Source organism: Lactuca virosa, chromosome 9 (genome assembly GCF_052849685.1).
Source record: "Lactuca virosa cultivar CGN04683 chromosome 9, Lactuca_virosa_CGN04683_v6, whole genome shotgun sequence".
Lineage (NCBI taxonomy): Eukaryota > Viridiplantae > Streptophyta > Magnoliopsida > Asterales > Asteraceae > Lactuca > Lactuca virosa.
The window spans coordinates 269,747,483-269,757,404 of record NC_136434.1 but is presented as its reverse complement, the minus strand read 5'-3'; the positions used below and the strand labels follow the sequence as shown (position 1 = coordinate 269,757,404).

Sequence of the window (9,922 nt, the reverse complement as noted above, 5' to 3'; positions counted from 1 at the left end):
TTTGCGTACCTGTCAATTTTTGCCAGCTCATCTGGGACAATACGCAACGCAAACTCCATTTTGTCTGTGAAGTTATTCGTATACTCGTCAACGGTCATACTCTCCTTCTTCAATGTTAGAAATTGGTTTTCTAACTCAAGTACGTTTTGGGCCGAGCAGTACTTGCGCTTGAAGTGCACCAAGAACTCTGCCCAAGTCATTTGCAGTGGCTCATTAGGGCTTAGGGTTTTCCCTAATGTGTTCCACCAACGAGCAGCACTACCCCTGAACTGTCGAACTGCAAAGGTGGTTTGTAACTTGCCTTGGCAATCACAAGTCATGAAAGCCAACTCAATTTCCAAGATCCAGTCCATTACTCCGACAGGATCTTCTTTTCCAGTGAAGGTCGATGGCTTGCAAGTCATAAAGTCCTTATACTTGCACCCATTTCTCTCCACTCTACCCTCGTGGTTATTCCTCCCAACCACAAGCGGTTCACTATGACCAACCGATCTACTGTTGTTTCCTTCTTCAGATCGATCGTCATTTAGTTCACGTTGTTCAACAGGAACTGAAGGTTCATCTCTGTTGTTTAGCAACATTTGCCTCAACTCCTCCCTCTGTTCAGCCATCATGGTCTGAATCATAGTTCGTACTCCAGCCATGGTGATGGGTTCTAGTGCAGCTCCTACTATAGGCACCTGTTCCACCACTTGAGGTTGAGGTTGTTGGTTTCTGTTTGCATTTCCTGCTCCACTTCGAGTTCTTGCCATTACAATCTATATACCGAATAAGGCGAATTTAGGTCTTTATCCTTGTTAGACATGTCAATTCCCTTATCACTCCGAAACGTTTACATGTTAGTTCTAATCTCGTAATCATACGCTTAGAATCCTACACACATAAGGTTTCCAGATCCGGTTGGCAACAGACCATAGATCCGAACAATTATTGGCACATATGGCAAACACATAGCATTTAGCATATAAAAGCATTTTAGGCACTTTTCGTAAAATAAACTAGTGCTCGTGTCTAAAATATGGTAGACACTCATCTCACAATCACCACTTAGCATTCTAAGTATAAGTCTAGAAATTCTACAATTTCTTAGTTCGCTTAAACTAATGCTCTGATACCAACTGTGACATCCCCTAATTTCTAGGCCAGAAAAGACCGATTTAATTTATGCTTTTTAAAATAAAATCAGAGAAATCTTTTCAAAATATGTTGCGGAATAGGTCCCCAAAACAAAACATGATAAAAGTTTATCAAAACCTTTCTATAAGAAATGTATAGTTCCATTTCATATCAAAACCTCGGGATGTCATGTTCCGATACAGATCAAAAGCATAAACAAGACATTATAAGCCTTACAACAGTTATTTACAACTAATGGCCTATAATCCAAAAATCTCTCATCGTCCTCCGACTATGCTCGGGGTCCACTACCTGTAATCATAAAAAGCTGAGTGGGTCAGGCTTGGGAGCCTGGTGAGCATATAGGGTTTTCAAACCACAATAATAATAACTTATTAAGTTCACCAATCAACAATAACCCTGATTACCCATTCCCGTTGTCCTCACTTTACGTCCCTAAACACCTAACACAAGGGACCTAGCCTAAGGAATATCATCGGGATGGACACTACTGCTAAGGGGTTTCCTCAGCCATACATGTCCTAAAGGCAACCATGAGGGGGATTGGAGTACACCAATGAACATTTAGTTCATCAACACCTACAAGTTGCGAACCTGCTAGTGTACCACTGGACTGTCTAGAAAGGTCCGTGGTCGTCATCTATACTCCGTTAGACGACTTCACCAATAACAACAACAACAACACCAACACCGAGGCCTCTCATCATTATAACACCCACCGACTATTTCTTCTACCCATGTTCTACCCAACATATTTGTAGATAAAATACATATACAGTTTAAAACTTGTATAAAACATCAATTCAACAATCACCTCAAATAAACAATTAACATATTTACACATAGCACGTATTTTAAGCTAAATACTTCATATCTATGTGTAACGTGAAAGTAACTACACACTCACATGTTTTGATGAAAATCGGGCAGCAATTCGTTAGCTAAAACGACCGTTTCTAATAAAACCGGGAGTTTTATTGAGAAACCGAGCTCTGCAAAGGCCAGGCTTCGAAACCGAAAAGTTATATTTTTCGGGCTTCACGGGCACTTCGTGGCGTATTCCAGGGGTTATAATCGACAACGGGGCTTCGGGGGAAGTGGAAATAGCTAAAATATGAAATTTAGGGTGATAGGTGGCAAATTTCCAAAGTTACCCGGGAAGGCTCGCAGCCTTCTATTTATAGGGAGGAGCTTCTGATCGGACGGCTGAGAAGCCTCCAGGTGGCGAAGATCCGAGGGCTCGTAGGGAAGGCTCGCACATGGGCTGCGCGTGCGAAGTGGCTGCTGGCAGCTTCTTACTGGACTGAGGTCTAGGTTCGAAGTAGGGGGTGTCTATGGCTTCATGCGAGGGCTCGGTCACGTGAAAGGAGGTACGTGTCGCCTTCTCAGTGGACCACTCCGGATCAGCTCACGAGATCGGATGACTCAGAAGCTCGGACACGTGGCTCGCATGACTCACCAATTTCGGACACGTGGCACGTTCTAAGCGAAGGTGACGTGGCTGAAGCCACCTATGCGAAATTTCTCGGTTTTCGCGCCAAAACTTCTAAAATCCATAACTTTCGCATACGAGCTCCGTTTTTGACGTTTTTTATATGCACGCGTAGGTAAAATTACGCTCTACAACTTTCGTTTAGACTTCATCGGCTAATTTTGACTTTAATTTTTATATTATTATTTTTAACAGACCGGGACAGGAAATCCGTTAAAAATTCATAACTTCTTCATCCGACGTCCGTTTTCGTCTGTCTTTTTACCGTTGTGCTACTAATGATGAGACCTTCGATTCTCGTTTAGGTCGTGTCGGCTAAAAATCACTCGATCTAAAATTCGAGTTTTTAGCTGTCTACTACTAAGCTGAAACTTCGAAAAATCATAACTTCCTCATACGAAGTCAGATTTGGGCGTTCTTTTTATACCTACTCTCGGTTTAACGAACACTACGAGTTTCGTTTAGATCACTAAGGCTAAAAAGTAGTTTATCAAAAACTCACTTTTTACGACATTCGGCCCCGTGCCGGTTTGTCGGGAAACTTCGACAGGTCATAACTTCTTCGTTATAACTCGGATTTCGGCATTCTTTATATATCCGTAATCCTTGTCACGCCCACTACAAGTTTCTTAATAGATATCGGCTTTATCTAAAATTTAATTTTGACGCTCATTTTTATTCTTAATTAATTAAGCCCTAATAATTAAGCATAAAACACATAATTCACATAATATTCACATAATTCCTTTTTCATTTCTTCAAAATGAGTTACAAAGGTTAACCTAGACTATCACCTCAATATTAATGCCTAAGCTAGAAACACGAGTGTTACAAACCTGAGGTAGAATTAGAAATTCAACGACTTCAGAAAGAAGAAAGCATGGGGTTATGGATACTCTTTACAGATGGAACATCCAACTTCAGAAGAATAGACCTTAGGATCATACTAAAATCGCCACAGGGGGACATCCTACCCCAGGTTGTTAGTTGTGAATTCAATGCAACTAACAATGAAGCAGAATATAAAGCACTAATCATGGGGATGCAACTAACTAAGGATCTTCAGATCAAGGATCTCCAGGTATATGTCGACTCACTATTAATAACTAACAATTCCAATTGATCTTATGAAGTTAAAGGTGAAAGATTAGCATTATAACTTCAAATACTTAAAACGTTAGCCTCGGAATTTACAAATTTCAGTTTAAACCAAGTTCCTAGAAAAGATAATGCTGAAGCAGACGCACTAGCGAACCTAGGATATTCCCTCAGGATCCCACCAGAGACCAAGATCCTAATAGTTCACATAATGATCCCAGCAATAGAAGATCCAACCAACATACCTGAAGATCTCACCGGCCATGATCCCAATCAAGCGGATAACATCGTAGCAATCGAAGATCTAATTCCCCGATCTCCTCACTAGGATCTTAATATTCAAAGTGCTGGCCCAAATATTCAGGATCCGCAACAACATACAAGATCCTAAATCCAACCCATCATAGAATACCTCCAGAATGGTACGATCCCAAAAGAATAAAAGAGTGACAAAGCATTCAAAATGAGGGTTTCACGCTTTGTGATGATCCAAGGAGTACTATATAAGAAATCTATGGCAGGGCCATATCTAAGGTGCTTAGAAGATAATGAAGTTATGGACGTATTAAAGGATATACATGAAAGGGGATTGCGGAAACCACACTGTGGGAAAATCTTTATGTTCCAAAGTATTAATAATAGGATACTACTGGCTAAGCATGAAGAAAGTTGTCTTCTTACACGCTCAGAGGTGTGACGCTTGCAAAATACATAGCAATATCCTTTATCAGCTAGCAGAAACTTTACACCCCATCATATCTCATTGGCCGTTCATGAAATGGGGGATGGACATAGTCGGCAAATTGCCTAAGGTACCGTGTGGAAAAGTCTTCATGCAGGCAGTGACAGATTACTTCTCATAATGGATAGAAGTTGAGGATTTTTTCCACGTTAGGGATAAAGGAGTAGTCTCATTCATCAAACGCAATATCTTGACTAGATTCAGCATCCCGACGGAAATCATATGTTACAACGGATCCTAGTTCACTAGCAAAAGAACACATGACTTTTGTACTAGTCAGGGAATCAAGATGATACTGTCCACCCCAGTTCACCCTCAAGCTAACGGACAGACATAATCTAGTAATAAGATTATAGTCAACAACCTAAAGAGGAGACTAGATCAAAAGAAGGGAAATGAGCTGAAGAACTTCCTTTTGTTCTATGGACATATAGAACAACAGCAAAGATGGAAATAGGTCAAACCCCATACTCCTTAGTATTTGGAGAAGAAGTCGTGATCCCAGCCGAAGTGGTGATTCTAAATGCAAGATACCAACTCCAGACTCAAGATAATAATGATAGGATCTTGGCTCATGATCTCGACATGATTGATGAACTAAGGGATATTACCAAGATCTGCATCATGATTGCCAAATCTTACAATAAAAATATCAAGGTCAAAAGATTCCAAATAGGTGATTTGGTCCACAGAAAGAAATTTCAAAATAACAAGGATCCTAAGGCATGTAAACTGGTACCCAAGTGAGAAGGACCCTATCTTATTGCCTAAGAAACAAGAAAGGGGGCATATTGGTTGGCTACTCTAGAAGGAAGTATCTTGCCAAGATCCAAGAATGCTATGCACCTCAAAGTATACTTCATGTAAGTCAAGTTTATCCCACTTCATTACAACAAAGTCAAGGTACACACCTACTCCTTACCATCACTTCTCCCTTTGATTTTTTTCTCAAGATCATTACTGACTTAAGCATCAGAGGGGTGTTAGCAAAACTAACGCCCGCCCTAAGCTAACATTTTCAAACTGTAGAGACTTAAAGATTATGGCGACCACAAATAGAGATTGATCATCTCTCCTACGATCAAGGGTACTTAATCCCTCTAAGGTTTAAAGAGTTAATAACCTCTTTCATCCATGCTTGGGTTTCTACACCCCGCTTGGATGCACGATATCTTACTATGGAATGTGGATAAGGGGATCATTTCATGCTTTAGTGACTTTACAACCCTCTTATATATGAACATATGTTAAGATCCTAAGTGTTAATCTACGACTTATAACATTATCATGTTATCTCACGATTTGGGATCCTCCCTAGTATAATGTAAGTTGGGGTCTTCCCTAGCATAATCTAAGTTGGGATCTTCCCCAGTATAATCTAAGTTGTGATCTTCCCTAGTATAATCTAAGTTGGGATCTTCCCTAGTACAATCTAAGTTAGGATCTTCCCCAGTATAATCTAAGTTGGGATTTTCCCCAGTAAAATTTAAGTTGAGATTTTCCCCAAGAATATATTTTGAGGAATCCTCCCCAGTTTAACTCTTAAGATTATGAAAGAATTCCGAAGAAAAGGTCTGAAAGTCTAGTTGAAGTTTAAGGAAGGTAATTTAAAATCGGTCACCAGGTTCTATATATCCTTATTTTCTAATCCATGTTTACTAAAACACCATGCACATGGTTATCCCTAAAATAAGAGAAGTTATCTTTTATGGTTCTTTTTCTTCTAAAGATTCTCCTACAACCATTAAGACTTTTTAACTAAAGTTTATATATCTCAAACCTTAGGATCCCAACTATTTCAAGATCCTGAGACTGTGTATCTCAGATTTTAAGATCCTAATAACTTTTGTAAAACTTAAAATCTTAATCAAATCTACCTTAAACCTATATATTTCTACAACCAAACCATTCATACAGATAAAATAATAAAAACTTATGCATAGAAATTAAAAGGGTTGCCCGCGAACCCACCAAAAGATTAAATTGTTTACAAGCCAAATTTAAAAATTGTTTTTAACTTATCAAACCTAAATACTACCCAATATTTGATTACCACCTGCTGGAGTCGCCTATGCCTCCTCCTTATTCTCTTCTTCTTCATCTTCTCCCACATTCATCTTCTCCACTGGCCCCACGGGATCCTTATTGACATTAACTTTCTTGCCTGTTAACTTGGCCAAGACGTCATGCCAACCGGCCACGTTCCAGGATCCCGCGCCTCCTTTCTCCATGTCTTCCGCCATCTTGATCTTCTCCTCCCAAACAGCTTCGATGCCACTTCTCTTAAGCTTAGTGATCACGTCCTTAGTCTCTTAGGCATGCTCCTCTTCCTTCTCCTTGCTTATCTTCTCCACCCTCATCAAAAGATCCTTGTTGGTCGCCTCCCATATCTTCTCCTGCTTCTTTAAAGTGTGCTCCGCCTCCTCAGCCTTGAGCCTCAGATCCTTAGTAGATCAGGAGACATGATCTGAAACCTAAGAAAGATCATAATTAGTAAACTAAAATCAAGCAAAAAAGAACTCAAAGCTGCTTACCGTTTATGAGAAGGAGATCAACATCTTCATAACCTCATCTGCCCCTAGGCTCTCCAGGCTAAGATCTAGGATCTTAGACGGTGTTTTCTTCCTAGATCCAAGAGTTTTTATAGTCAAATCAATCGGATCCCTATCTGGAGGAAGAGAAGATGAAGACTTTTCCTTTTTAACATGAGTTGACCATTAGACATGGTCTTCTCAAGATCAGAAAGGGCGAAGAGAGCACTAGAACATGTAGCCTTGGATCCTACAAATTACAAAGGATCTTCATAAGTTCAAGATCCTCAGAATAGAATAAGTGAACAAAGGATCCTTACAGGTAGACATTGGGAGACTGGTGTATGGACTTTCTTGAAAATTGGACTGCTCAAACTTGAATGATCATTTGACTTCAAGCAAAGTAAGAAAGCTCTTGATTTTCTCTTCGGCCTCTTCGGTGGTAGGAACAAGTTCCTCAAACTTGGTGACTATATAAAATCAAACAAAATAAGAAATTATGAATTTCGGGATCCTTAACACAATAAACCAAATCCTACCCTTTTGACTCAGTTCAGTGGCAGAAGATCGCCGTTGGGGATGGACTCACATTTCACAAAGAAAAAAAATCTCTTTCTAAGCACCATCATTTTGTTTTGATTTCAAAATTAGATGTGTTTTGTCGGGTTTAACCTTGAACAGAAAATGGGAAGATCCGAAATTTTGAAGATCATAAACATGGGCTAGTTCAACCAAACCCATGTTATGACCCTTGGACTGAATCAACCGATCAATCCAAAAAAGGACCCTCTAGAGCGCGAACACGATTTGGATATAAGAGATTTTGGTTACCTCAAAAAACTTAGAAACGACACCGGAGAAAGGATAGGTCAAACCTAAGGAGAACGAATACTCGGGGAAGCAAACCCAAGTAGGAGAAACAAAATTTGCTTGGACGTGAGCATCAAAAGGTTTGAAAACAGTATCATCAGGAAAAACCCCACTCGTTTTCAATGATTCAATGTCACGCCGTCAAAGGATCAGGTCTCCTCATACTTCAGGATTTTTTGATCAACAAAATCCTCATCGGAGGGGGCAAGGATGCTTGCGCACGAGCAGAGTATCTTTTTACCCATGGATAAAAAAAGCAGGAAAAATAAAAAGAGAAGGGGGCACAAGATTTACCTTAAAGACGACTAATAATGCTTGAGAGAAAGATAGAAGAGGTAAAGAAACATTGATAACAACTATGTCCTATTTATTCAGATCGCATAAGAGAGAGAAATGACATGACATGTTAATCCATCCCAATCAACGGATAAAATTCTATCCATTGGAGTTTAAATTTCGGAATCTTTATCCCATTTAGTTCTAAAATAAATTATACTATTTATATATTTGAAATTAATTCAAACATTTTGCAAGTATAAATTGGGGTAATTGTTAGGGGTCAAGATCCTGAAACATGTCCAGGATCCCGGATCTTAAAGTAGAGTCAGGATCATGAAACATACGTTTTAACGAGTTAGGATCCTGAATATTACCAATATTATTTCCTAACAAGATTAACGAATAAATTTCTTGTTTATTATTCACATGTGTAGATATAGTCAACACAAGACGCACCTGCACTGAAGAATCGCTCAAATCAAGCTTAAAATCCAGAGTAGTCAAGGCAACATGCAAGAGCTTGTTCAATAGGATCCCGAGAATATCGGACATCTAGTCAGTCAACCTAGGCTATAAATACACATGTATAAATCACACAACACACACCTAAAGCAACTGAATCACTTGTACTCGTATTCTCAAACACATTTATGTAATTTATATTTCGATTAATAAGATTAAACAAGACAGATGATCATTATCACCTTCTAAGGTTTTATGTCGGAGATCCTAACAATGATCAATGACTTTTCTTGTAAGATCACTCGTATCACCTTCATTTCATTATCACATTCACATTGATTGCAATATCACGTCTCTCATACAATTTGGTTGATATTTCCTAAATTATTTTTTTGACATAAGCCAATAAATAATAATACGATAAATTATATTAAGAAATACACATAAGCAATATATTAAAATATCATTACTAGGTTGATGTTTTGATGATACATTAAGATTTAAGATATTTGACTTTTCTACATTGTTACTTTGGAAACTTATGTAATATATTGGTATATTGTAGGTTCGACGATATAAAAATTGGGTATTATTTCGTTGGCTTGTCTTGAACATTTGAACCGATCTTGTATGCAGACCATTTTAACTAGACCAACCGGTCAATAAATTAACAAGTGACATGACTGAAATGTTTTACTATAAATATTGTGGTTTACACTGTATTATAAAAAGCTATGCGACAAAAATGGAACAAATTAAAAAGAATACATTTATTTATAATTTCTCCATAAAAAAAACAAGGGTTGAAGTAAAGAAGCAATTGGTCAACTACTGGGGGGACCATTTTGTAACTTAACAATTTTATAAAAGACAAAAATTGGAAATTGCCAAAAATGGGTCGGTGGAGATTTCACATGTGGTGGAGAACGGACACTACCAAAATGGGAAAAGGAGTGGATGTGGTTGAGATAAGAAGTCACGATTGACCCCATCGTACGGTGTAGATCTTCTAATTGGGTAAGAGTCAAACAGCCTGACTTTGACGTTTTGCTCGCCACTGTAGTTTGGTTTTTCAGTTTAACCATCGTATTGTTATTATTATTATTATTATTATTATTATTATTATATATATTAAACTTGTGGAAGAAAAGAATAGTAACTTGGATATTTTGTCCAAGTTTGGTCCCTTGATTTATATATCCGGTCCCTGTACTTTTTTAATTAATTTATTTATGTCTTTTTGTTTGTGTTCCATTCAACTTCTCATTTTTTTGGCAAAATTGGTCCCTGTATTATTGTTGGAAGTAAGGA

The 9,922-nt window shown here is 38.4% G+C and overlaps 1 long non-coding RNA gene across 1 annotated transcript; it reads right to left on the bottom strand.

The window, feature by feature from the left end:
• Positions 1 to 7,010: 7,010 nt before the first annotated feature.
• Positions 7,011 to 7,600, bottom strand: LOC145136467 (uncharacterized). Its single transcript, XR_013720477.1, has 3 exons — positions 7,540 to 7,600; positions 7,321 to 7,470; positions 7,011 to 7,250 (listed from the first exon to the last, which is right to left on the bottom strand). It is a non-coding gene; the product is annotated as an uncharacterized LOC145136467 (long non-coding RNA).
• Between the last annotated feature and the right edge of the window lie 2,322 nt (positions 7,601 to 9,922).